Source organism: Scomber scombrus, chromosome 9 (genome assembly GCF_963691925.1).
Source record: "Scomber scombrus chromosome 9, fScoSco1.1, whole genome shotgun sequence".
NCBI lineage: Eukaryota > Metazoa > Chordata > Actinopteri > Scombriformes > Scombridae > Scomber > Scomber scombrus.
Window position 1 is genome coordinate 32,578,912 of NC_084978.1, and position 12,604 is coordinate 32,591,515.

At 40.7% G+C, this 12,604-nt stretch overlaps 1 protein-coding gene across 2 annotated transcripts in view; it reads left to right on the plus strand.

The window, feature by feature from the left end:
* Positions 1-12,604, plus strand: part of LOC133985502 (storkhead-box protein 2-like) — a 165,193-nt gene that overhangs the window by 70,910 nt on the left and 81,679 nt on the right. Inside the window, exon 1 of one of the 2 annotated variants that reach the window (XM_062425161.1) lies at positions 703-1,019. The exons of the other annotated variant lie outside the window; for it this stretch is intronic. The gene's annotated coding sequence lies outside the window, so the exon portion shown is untranslated. Of the gene's footprint in view, positions 1-702; positions 1,020-12,604 lie in introns of those variants that run through there. 2 annotated transcript variants of the gene reach the window in all.

A 12,604-nucleotide genomic window follows, 5' to 3' on the forward strand; every position in this document is an offset into this window, starting at 1 on the left:
ATAACCACTAAGATTACGCTTTACTAGAATACAGTCAGTATATTTACTATACACTGAATGCTATAGACTACCTGTAGTGTGATTAGTATTTAGCCTAGTTTAACAACAGTATTATTACTGTATTCTGTATTACATGTACTGTAACTGTCCTATAATGATTTTTATTTAGTGTTAACATATATTATCCTACAAGCAATCATTTCATAGTTCTGGAATGTTCTGTTAGCTAAGTGTGTGTTCTACATCCAGCCTTTTAGTGTTCTAACTGGGTCACACCAGAACCCAGCTACAACACAAGCTTAGAGAGCATTGTGCAAACACATACAGTGACAGACAGAGAAAGACAAACAGAGAGAGAGAGAGAGAGAGAGAGAGAGAGAGAGAGAGAGAGAGAGAGAGAGAGAGAGAGAGAGAGAGATATGAATGAGGCAGAGCAGAGACATGCTACAGAGATAGTAGAGGTAGCGTGTGTGAATGTTGGAGCGATAGCAACAAGAGTAACAGGGAATGCGTTGTCATGGCAATCCTCTCGGCAGCCCGCCCACAAGCTTCTATGTCGGAGTGAGGGTGAAAAAAAACACGGGTGCAGAGTGAGGCAGTGTGTGATTGGTCACACCCCCTTGTCTTTGTGTGGCGCAAGGGATTGTGGGTAACCCTTGACTGAATACTCACTGTTTGTGTGTGTGTGTGCGTGTGCGCGTTGGGGGGGGGCTGTTGTTCAGAGAGAGAGAGAAAGAATATGTATGTGTGTGCATACGCGTGAGAACAGAAGACGACGCTTGTGCGTGTGTGTGTGTGTGTGTGTGGGGGTGTGTGTGTGTGTGTGTGTGTATGGGATGGGGGGGGGGGGGGGGGGGGGGGGGGCGGCGGCGGCGGCGGCGTATGTGTGTGACACAGAGGAGGATGAGCTAGTGTGTGTGGGTGAAAGCCAGAGAGCTGTGCTACCACCAGAAGCTGCTCGGGGCCTTTAAACTGGATTCTGTTTTTTTTACTAAAGGAGTGGATTACTGTTAGCCAAGGTATGAACGCCCGCACTGTCTGTCAGTCTGTCTCTCTGTGTGTCTGTTTCATTATTTAATTAGCTACTTTGCAAGGAGCTGCTGCTAGTTAGCATTAGCAACATAGCGTCATGGCTTTACAGAGGGAGAGCGAGAGAAAGAGATGAGTGATAGAGGAATAGATGCACACACAGTGTAGGACAGAGGCACAATGGAGGTTTATAGACAAGAGAAAAGGAGTGAGCTAGAAATGGATTTTGAGTGAGGGAGGGAGAGTATGACAAAAGGAGGGGGGTGTGGTTTAGTGCTGTGGACAAAGGAGGCTGGCTGATTGTTTACTACCACTGCAGTGAGAGAGACATGGACGATCAATGTTCCTCCATTCACCCTCTATCACTGTTTATATACACTCACCACTCTGCTTCTCATAGCTGCTCTCTTTTTCCTGTTTCATAGTTTTCCTCTCCTAATCTCTCTCTCCCGATATATAATTTCCCCCTCCTTCACTGACAGCTCTTTCTCTCTTTGACTGTGTTTTCAGATAGTGTAGTAATAATAGCGTGAACGGTGCTGTAAGCTAACAGCTGCTACTACAAAATGGCTCTTCTTTACCTTCAGCTCAGTGATTCTATCGGTATAACTAGATTAGACATTGCACTACTGACATAGATTTAGAAAAAAAGAATACAATTCAATGGGTAATGTTTTTACTCCATACTGCTGAGAAGTACTTAAGAACATACTGTGTTCTGTCTCTGTATCTGAGCTAGCTGCCTGCAATGTGGCTTTGGTCAGTCTGTTCATTCTTCACCAGCAGTAAGAGAAGAAATGAAAGCAAGTAGTATTTGCGGTAAAAAGCAGTGGTATAAATAGGAGAAGAGAAGAAATCAACTGTATTCGCTCAAATATTAGATTATTCTAATTATAAGACATGAAAGTAAAAATATGAAATACGTTCATCCAAGCAGACATACATTCCACATTTATGTCAGGCTCTGGCACAAATGATTTTCTCTGACAGTTAGCAGACTGTATGTTTAAGCTCCTTGTTATTAGGCAAGTCTTGACTGCTTGAAAGAGGATTCAGACATGGTTGGACCCATATAGCTTGAATATAGCATACCAGGTTCAGCCAAGCCCAGTAAGAGCATAGGTATCTTAGTCCCCCAAGCTGAACCAGGGGACTTCTGCTTAGTTAAAGGGATAACAGCAGCTGAGGCTCAGGAGGTAGAGCAGTCTTCCAACAATTGGAAGATTGGCGGTTCGATTCATGGCTCCCCCAGTCGATGTGTCCTTGGGTATTTCTGTTTCTGTTGCTGTGAATGTGTATGAATGGTTAGTTTCCTCCTGATGAGCAGGTTGGCACCCTGTGTGGTAGCTCCTGTCATCAGTGTATGAATATGTGTGAATGGTTGAATGTGACATGTAATGTATAAGTACTGTCCATTAACTATAATTAATTCACATGGCAAATGACTTTCCAAATGTAATTGGAATGAATGGATAAAAAAACACTTGAAGTTGCAATACCTAATTCATCTATTACACCAAAATCACTTCACAGCCCAGCACACATTCTGCAGGCTTATTCAGTCTCCAGTGTGTTCCTGCAGTCGACGTCAGTAGGCACTTTTCACCTCTCTTTCATTTGTTATGAGTTCATTACCACAGTTGTAGTAATGTTACATGAGCCAGTTAAACCAGTTAAACTCGTTCTGATAACTTTTAGGGCTTATTAACACTATAAGAAAATACTATTAATGGACTTAAAGAAACTTTCAAGCCCAGCAACAAAAGGCTACAAACAACCCACCTCCTTCAGGCTTCAATGTGGTATTTTTTTTCTGTCCAATTTTCTTTTTTATTGTTATCCACACAGAATACATTACACAGTTGGTATTGACTACTTGGTTCACAATTATTGTCAAGAAAAAAAAGGAGGAAAACATCAGCATATCAAAACCTAGCTGTTACAGTATTATAATTGTGTAATGTGAAAAAAAATTGCTGAGAACAAAAACCTGCACATTTTTGTATATTTATAAGAAAAAGAAAAAACAGAAAAAAAACTAAACTAAATAATGACAGACAGAAGGTGTGATAACGAAAAAACAACGATGAACCAAAACGGGACGTATGGGCTTGTAACAATGGTCGTATTCACTTGTAGGGAGACTAAACAGCAGTATTGTCTGAGTGTTGAAACGTGTGTATAGTACGTCTAAGACCAGGCAGTCCTTCAAACCAGCAGGGAGATGGACAAAGAGAGTAAGTGAGCACATTTACAAGTGTTTTACTTTCTAGGATGTGGCTGTGACATTTGTACATAGGATACCCATTTTGACCATGATTTTGTGAATTTATCCATTTGTAGGCGAAGTGAGAAAGTAATCTTTTCCATTATATAAATTTCATTAACAATATCAGCCCATTCCTCTATTGTGGGGGAGTCAGGGTGCAGCCAGTGTCGTGTGATGGTTTTCTTGCCAGCAGAGATCAGAACACCAAATAGGTATTTGTTGAGATGCCCTGTGAGAAGGTAATTTCTCCCAGAATAAAAGTTTTGAAATGATATGGTATTTTCATATGGAACATGTTTTCTAATATTTTGTGCATCTCTGACCAGAAATATATAGTTACTGGACATTCCCAAAAGATATGCCAGTGGTTTGCATCCCAGCTCCCACACATCCTCCAGCACTGTGAATCCTCTCCAGCAAAGTGAGCTTTCAGTTTAGGGGTTACAAAGAATCTGATTAAACATTTCCATGCAAATTCTCTCCATGTATGTGAGTTGGTGCTTTTCCACTGAAACTCACAACACCTGTACCATTCCTCCTTGGGAATTTCGAAATTACCTTCCTTCTCCCAGTTATCTTTAATGTAGTCTGTAGAGTAGGTTTTTTTAATCATGAAGCCCTTATATAATCTAGATATAGTACCCTTGGCTCGCTCTGATGAATGAGCACGTAATATCTCTCTCAGTATTGGGTCTTCTGGATCCACTGTATAGTTTCTAATAACCTTATTAAAGTAGTTACGTAGGTGTACATACCTATAGAAGTCTGCTTTTCTAAAGAATGCTCTCTTTTCAGAGTTTGAAAACTTTTAAGTTTTTGAATAAAATGTTGTTATTCCCTTAGTTATCCAGCTCTTAAATCTAAGGTCCAATTGATTCGGTTTAAAGTCCGGGTCATAGACGCACCACCTAGTTATTCCTAATTTGTCATGCAATTTATATGTGTCTTAAATTGAGTTCCAGGTTTTAATTTGGAATTTTATCCATGGATTCTGCAGCTTGTTTAAAAAATGTTCCAGATCCTTATTGCCCAGTACTGTCAGAAGTAGAGGGTCCTTAATGAGTGATAGCTCGATGTCTTTCCACCTGGCATGGTAGTCTTGGTTACACAGATTTATCAATGGCTGAGAGGATGTAATCCTTTACATTTGCTACAGCCATACCTCCTCTCTCTTTCGATAATTGTAATGTTTTAAACCGTACCCTGGGTTTTTTTCCCTGCCATATGAACCTGGAAATAATGTTATCCCACTCAGAGAATTGTTTTGTGGGTATTTCCACCGGAAGAGCCTGGAACAAAAAGAGAAGTCTCGGAAGTACATTCATTTTTATGGTCTCCACCCTTTGAGTAAAGCTCATAAAAGGGTGGCTAGCCCGGTGGCTAACTCGGCGGCTAGCTCGGTGGCTAACTCAGCGGTTAGCTCGGCGTCTAACTCAGCTAACTGGCTAACTATAGACTGTAGTAGTAGTAGTGTGCGCTGAATGTATTTAAACCTCTACAGCAGCAGAGGCGGGTTTATGCTCCGGTGTGTAACTGTGCTATTGGACACCGGTGACGTAATCGCCAGGTTACGTAACACGGCTGTGATTTTCAGACCCGCCCATTAAATCCAGACACAGAAATCTTGAAACACAGTTTGTGAAGCCTAGCTCCACAATTCAAATCTAAATGGTTGAAATGCTTTTTACACCTTTTTTAGAAATACATTTATGACCTATTTAATGTGTTTAGAAGTAAATGTCTGAATTCACTTTACATGGTCTTTAAGAAGACTTGGTATTAACTCGGTCCTAAAGGTCTAGTACCATTCAGGAGAAAACCCATCTGGCCCTGGCGATTTATTTGTTTTTAACCTTGAAATTGCACTGTTCAGCTCCTCCCTTGTTATTTCAGCCGTTAATTTTCTGTTTCTATCTTCTGATAGGGTGGGTAAATTAAGGGATGATAAGAACTGCTCAATCTGTTGTTCATCTAATAATTGTGGTTGGGAGTATAGTTGTTTATAGTAATTTTGAAACGCCATTTGTATTTCATGTTGCTTATGTAGCAAGGCTTTGGAGTGTGGATCCCTAATTTTGTAGATTGTGTTATCTGACTGTTGTTTTTGCAATTTCTTTGCCAGTAGCTTAGCAAATTTTGAACCAAATTCATAATACTTTTGTTTTGTATAAATCATCTTTTTTTATATTTCTTGTGAGTGCCATGGCAGCCATGTGAACATTAATTTCATTCCTAATTTCTTTTAATTTTGAGTTGAGGTTTGGGTTTGGTCCCTTCTTGTGTTTTGTCTCGAGTTCTTTTAATTCTTTATTTAGTTCTAATAATCTTAATTGTCTTTTTTTTTTTGGTAAGCACAAAAGGATATTATTTTCCCTCTGGTAACAGCTTTTAGTGCATCCCATACAATTTCTGGGCCAACCTCCCCATTACTGTTTTCTTCCATGTAATGTTTGATTTCTTCTTTAATTTATTTTTGTTTTGAATTGTTCATTATTAAGAACACTTGAATTTAACCTCCATAGTGTATTTCCAGGATTGTTATTTATTTGCAGCGTCAATGAGAGAGGTTCATGGTCCGATAAGTCGACATTACCTATCTCGCAGTGATGAATTCTATGGCGATCTCTTTTGAAGATAAAGAAATAATCGACTCTGGAATAGACAGCATGTGGATGAGAGTAATGTGTGTAATTTCGGCCTGTGGGGTGGAAGTCTCTCAAAAGATCTATCACTCCCAGCTCTGACATAAGGATCTTAAGTTTCTTGTGTAAGGGGGTTTGGATAGAATCTTTGGAGCCATCTAGTGTGGGGTTGAGGCATATGTTCCAGTCTCTTCCACATATAAGTATACCTGTTGCCTCCATCATTAAGTCAAAGAGTTTTCTATAAAAATGTAAATCGCTACCAGGGGGCGCATAAACATTAAATAAGGTTATTTGGACCCCTTCTATCTTGCCTGAGACCAGTGAATATCTTTCCTCTTTGTCCTTTATCTCTGAAATTTTTTCAAATTTAACTCTATGAGATAGTAGAATAGTTACCCCTCTCTTATGGCCTAGTTTGCAAGATGAGTAATACACCTGAGAGAACCCCATTCTTTTCAGCTTTTCATGTTCTACTGAATTAAGGTGTGTTTCCTGTAAAAACAAAACATGTGCATTCTCCTTTTTCATTTTACTCAATATCTTGCTTTTCTTAATTGGGTTCAAGCCATAGTCTTCTACTTGTGTTGCATATGGCTGAGTTCTCCCTACACCATGACTAGCTTTTAAAACATCATACATCCCCAAAACTCTAGTGAACTTCAAAGGGAAGAACATAGTACAATGAGAAGAATAACACAAAACTTAACCAAACGTATGAGTTTTTTGCTTCTAATGTTGAGGCTCTTTCTGTATGAGCCTCTGAGGGGCTCGAGATGTCAGAGCGCCCATGAAGGGATGTCCAGCTCTTTGTATATAGTTGGGCCCTTTGAGATGACTGCATAGCTCTTACAGTCATATCTGAAGAATTGATGTGTCCCGATCATTTTACACTGTTTTTAAATTTTTAGAAGTAGGAGTGTTAAAACTTCAAATTAAATAAGAGAGAACCATATATGGCTTCCGACATCAATGCAATCAAAATCAGCCTAACCCTTAGACATTTTGAATCTCAAATGGTATGAAATTGGATCAGCTGGTCCATAAACGTAATAAAATAAAGTGTAAAAGGGGACAGTCTTATCTGCATCCTTTACTCGGTCAGGTGAATGATTGTCCCTCACTCTGGAGGAGGAATCCATTTGTACTCCAGGAGTTTCTCTTTAAACTGCGTCTGGGAGGCTTTTTTCTTTTGTGGTGCTCTATCAGGGGTGTTCATGGCTCAACCCCGACGGCGCCCTGCCACTTGCCATGCAGATAAGAGTTCAGTCTCTTGTTGATCCGGGCTGTCTGGAGCAGGTAAGATGGTAACGGGGAATCCAGGGGAATCCTAGCAAAGCCATGTCCTCCGTCGCCTCAGTTGCGCTCTGATACAGGCGGGTGCCTTCGTTGTAAAAGTCTTGCAGTCTCGCTGGGTAGGGAGTCTAGAACTTAATTTTCCTTCCTTTTAGTTTTTTCTTTGCTTCCGTGTATTCCACACGTCTCTTAAGGACCGCTGATGGGTAATCGTGGTCTACGTAGAAGCGGGTGTTGTTGTAGAAAACCTCTCTTTTTTGCCAGGCTTTCCGGATCACCTCTTCTTTTACTCTGTAACTCGCGAACTTGGCAATGATAGACAGGGGCTTTGCTTGGGGGTCAGTTGGGTTTAGGAACTGGAGCCCTTTGTGCTCTCTCAATTTTAAGCTCTGTGCCTGGCGGAGAACCCAGTGACTAAATTTTCCAGGAAAAAAGAGACGGTGTCCCCCTCCGCGTCTTCGGGTATGCTGTATATTCAGATATTGTCTCTGCGAGCCCGTCCTTCTTGGTCTATCAGTTTAGCCTCCATGTTAGCCTGGCGCTGTGAGAGCCGTTTCACAAGCGTTGACATCGCTCGTAATGCTGTTTCTGTTTCGTCGATCCGGGTCTCAGCTTCCACCAGTCTGTCGCTCGTCTTGTGCAGTTCTTGTTTTATCTCTGTGAGGTGGTGTTTATTATCTCGCCTGAAGCCCCGCAGTTCGTTCAGTATGCCCCCCCAAGTATTTGTGACTCTTAAACCTCGGTCCTGTGACCCTTGTCGGGGAAAAAAGCAGTCCTACTTACTGTGTCCTCTCATATAGTTGACAATACCAGCTCTGAAACTAAAATAAGATGCTAACTTAATCCAGCAAACCGCATGCAGGGTGCAAGAATCATAACCAAAACAAATGGTGGATTTCTGAAGCAAAATGTGAGTCCTCCTTACAAATAATCACATCATGACAGCTACCCCTCCTACTACACAAAGCCAACAAAATGTAATAAAGGCTGATTTATGCTTCTACGTAACCTCCACGCCGTAACTATGCCAGTACCCCGACGCCGTCGCGCACCTTTCGAAGTTCTGCGTCTCTCCATCATGTCATGTTTTGTCGCGGTGCAATTAACCTGAATGATTATCGGTGTCTCTAGTCCCTTCCTAGGTATGACAGACAATTTCACACTTTATTCTCTGCGTAATGGCCACTTCTTGTTTTTTCCTATTACAAGTATTTTTAAAAACTTGCTCCACAGCAGATTAAGCTATTTATTTCAAGTGAAATGTGCTTGAAACAAGTGAAAGTTGTGTAAAAACAAGTTACTTTTTTGGTGATGAGTCTTATTTTAAGTGTAATGAGATTTATTTTGACTAGCATATTTTGAGATTCTGCACTGTTTTGTTGTAATGCACATGATTGTCACACATCATTCTATTTATTAATTATTACTCTGTATATTTTTTGCTACCAAGCAAACCAATCACAGCCCTTGTGGTCTGCGTTGCCTCGACGCGTAGTTACATTTCTGGGGAGGTGCACGTCAGGGGACGGTGTAGGGGTTCACGGCGATGCAGAGAGCTCTGCGTAGGTACGCCGTCGGCTTGATGTTGACCCAGCGTAGAAGCATAAATCAGCTTTTAGCCTACACATCACACACATACAGCTAATATTAGCAACATGTGCATATTAATTAGGTTTTCCCCAATAAAACTAACATACACAACAGAGACAGCAGCAACCTGAATAATATCAGTTGGCATGGCAGCTGTTATTATATTTTGAAAACTTACTCTTTGATGATCGCATTAATGAAAGTTACTTGAAAACGAAATCCTGGAGTTGAGAAAAGCCTTGGTTTTCTGGACCAAATTAGCTCCACTATAGGCATTTTTTTGCTGACTAATTTCATCTTTTCATTAAAAGTTATCTTGAAAGAAGCTTAATCCTCACTTGCCATGGTTACACCTGGCTTGTTAATCTTTCTCCCCCCCCTTCTAGCTTGTGATTGAGTCCGCTCAATTTCAGTGCGCCAGTGCACCACATAACATGCAACAGTGAAGGCTGGGAAAACTGTTTTGATAGACTATAGTCTGTCAGCCAGGGGCAGCAACCATAGAACTGTTAGCTGATAAAATAACAAAAGTGTCACCCTTAGGGATGGGAATCAGGAACCACTTCCAGTTCAGAACTGGTTCCAAATTGCCCAATCCATCAGAATCATATGACTCAGAGCTTATCGATTTCTCTTATCGATGCTCAGACACCGAAAAGGCGGAACTCATCTGTGAGGGCATCGCAGTCTCCAGACTCTCTACAGTGCACACATCCTCAGCGGTCTTGTGGTCCATCTTCAAAAATGGCAGGTTGCAAACATTGTTTGATTTGATAACTCAATAATTACCTATGAAATGAACGTTTATAATACTGTGAACTTTCTACGCCGTCACTCAGAGGCTAATGTTAGCACCAGAAGAACAGTAACAGCGAGCAGTAACAAACAAGACTGCTCTGACCAACACACAATGCAGCATTAAACAACTCTGAGGTGAAGAAAATAACTGTGTTCAGTCTGTCTCACCTCAACAACCATGCGCTAAGCCTGTTGAATGGTGTTGACTTTCCCAGGGCTACTATTGCAGCAGAGTGGCTGCTCTCCACTGCTGGATATATGATGTTAACATTAATAACGAAGCACTCTGCCTCCCCTCAGTTCATTATTCTCATACAGGCAGACTGTAAGTTGCCTTCAAATAATGAATTCATTAATGAATGCAGATAACTTTTGGCTGCAGACCATTCATGTCATCTACAAGTTATGCTTCAAATATTCATCAGCATGCAAGATCATTGATAAACAGTAGATATAATAAAACAGCTATGTTATTTCATAACAGTCTGGGCCTGTCAATGGCCAAAACAAGCGTAGAGATAGTTAGTGGTTAATGTTATTTCCATTTGTTATGACTGTTTTGATTCTGTGCATTGAGAGCTCTTTTTTATTCTGTTTCTGCACTTCGTGATGTGTATGGGTTAAGTACGTGACCAAAACTTTTTTTCTCTCCAAAAGTTAACAAAACAAAATTTTTTTTAACAAAAAAAAAAAAAACAAAAACTTGAAACAAATTTAAAACAAAATTTAAATAGGCTGCTGAAAATGTCTGCCCCAACTTCATTTGCTGGTTTTAAAATGTGGCCTAGTTGGATTTGTAATTGAATAGCTCTGCTCTACATGGACATGGTCTTCTTATTCAGGCAAAGGTGAGGGTCTGAGCACTCTTGTAGATACAGATGACACATCACACATTATTTTGGAATTGGGTAATTGATCATTTATTTATGAAATCAACATACGTATTTAGTTAGGCGTTATCAGATAATACCCATATGAATATCATATTAACATTGCATTGCATACGAATACTACACACAGCATTTAATGCTGTACTTTGGAAGAGAACCAAAAAAAAAACAGCACTTAAAAGTCTACAGCCATGCTTGCAACTCCATGCGACTGCACAGCAGTGCTGATGTTATTACATCATGTCCAGCCTAGCCTCTTGTTTTTAGTTATTGGTGTAGTTACACATTTTCGATGGAATTTTAAATGCGGTGTAAAGTGGCGGACTGCCAGACAGGAGGACATTACCATCTCCAGAACCATGTTGCTAGCTGTGCTGTGCAGTTATCTTCATTTGATACTGTACTCTTAATGGAATTTCAGGATGTCATTCACATTGGTGTTGTGGAGGATTTACTCCATTTGAGCCTGTTCTCTTTATTTTAATTTTGTCACTTACGTGAAAAAAACTCTTTTTACTGTAGTATAGTGCTATTTGTAACCCTTTGTAATGCTACCTTATGTTTAACTTTGTAATTTACATTTGGACTCTCTCAGCCCAGGATACAGAACTGACAACCTGCTGAGATGACTTGTTTGGTATAAACTGTAGGAAACAATGCCAGAGAAAGATCTTCTCTCTCCATGTACACATGTCCTAGTATCAGTGACGTTTAGAGAAGCATTTTGTTCAAACCTTTAGTCTTGTTTTTTGTATAATTTTCAGTATCATGTGGTCACTTCTAATGATAGAATGAGCATGATTGTTCCCCAGCATGCAGCGAGTTCAACGTTGTTCATAGACTCACTGCAGACATTTTGACACAGGTGAAATTAATGACATTAATGATGGCTGCATTTCATTATATGAGCCAGTTCCGGGGTCTGATATTGTGCAAGCTCATTCACTGACATGGCTTACTGGGACATGGAATAGAGCCATTTTCAATGTTAATGTTATATTAGATACACCTCCTCTTTACCTGTGCTTTCCCTGCTCTGAAAAGTCAAAATGTATGCTGTGAATAGGGTATATTTAACCTCCTGAGCCTGAGAGGTGGCTGTGACTGAGGAGGTACAGCAGGTCATCCACTAATGTGTGTGTGTGTGTGTGTGTGAATGTAATGGCGCTTTTTCACTATACAGTTCTAGCACTACTCAGCTCAACTCGACTCGGTTTGGTACCAGGTCTGACCTTTTCCATTACTATAGTACCTACTCAACGTGGGCGGGGTCGTCATAGCACGATCATCAATCAATCAATCAATCTTTATTTGTATAGCGCCAAATCACAACAAAGTTATCTCAAGGCACTTTACACATAGAGCAGGTTCTAAACCGTACTCTTCAAGTTTTAATTTATAAAGAGACCCAACATTCCCACATGAGCAAGCATTTAGCGACAATGGCAAGAAAAAACTCCCTTTTAACAGGAAGAAACCTCAGGCAGAACCAGGCTCAAAGTGGGCGGCCATCTGCCTCGACCGGTTGGGGTAGAGGGGAGAGAGAGGAAGAATAGGAGAGAGAGAGAAGCACATAGAAAATAAACATTGAAGCTAGAAGGTCCGGGACTGGAATCTGTCATCCGGACGTCTACAGGCCCAGATTACCTGTGAGACGAGAAAGCACAGACAACTCCGGGTAAGAAGTTTAGGTTATTGAATGCATTAATAGTACATGAATGTTATTGGATATAGATGGATAGAGAGAGAGAGAGAGGAGGAGAGAGGAGCTCAGTGCATCATGGAGGTAGGAGTCCCCCGGCAGTCTAAGCCTATAGCAGCATAAACTAGGAGCTGGCTAACTATAAGCTTTATCAAAAAGGAAAGTTTTAAGCCTACTCTTAAAAGTAGAGAGGGTGTCTGCCCTCCGGACCGAATCTGGGAGATGGTTCCACAGGAGAGGAGCCTGATAACTGAAGGCTCTGCCTCCCATTCTACTTTTAGAGATACTAGGAACCACAAGTAGGCCTGCATGCTGGGAGCACAGTGTTCTGGTAGGTACATAAGGTACTATGAGCTCTTTAAGGTATGATGGAGCCTGACCAGTAAGA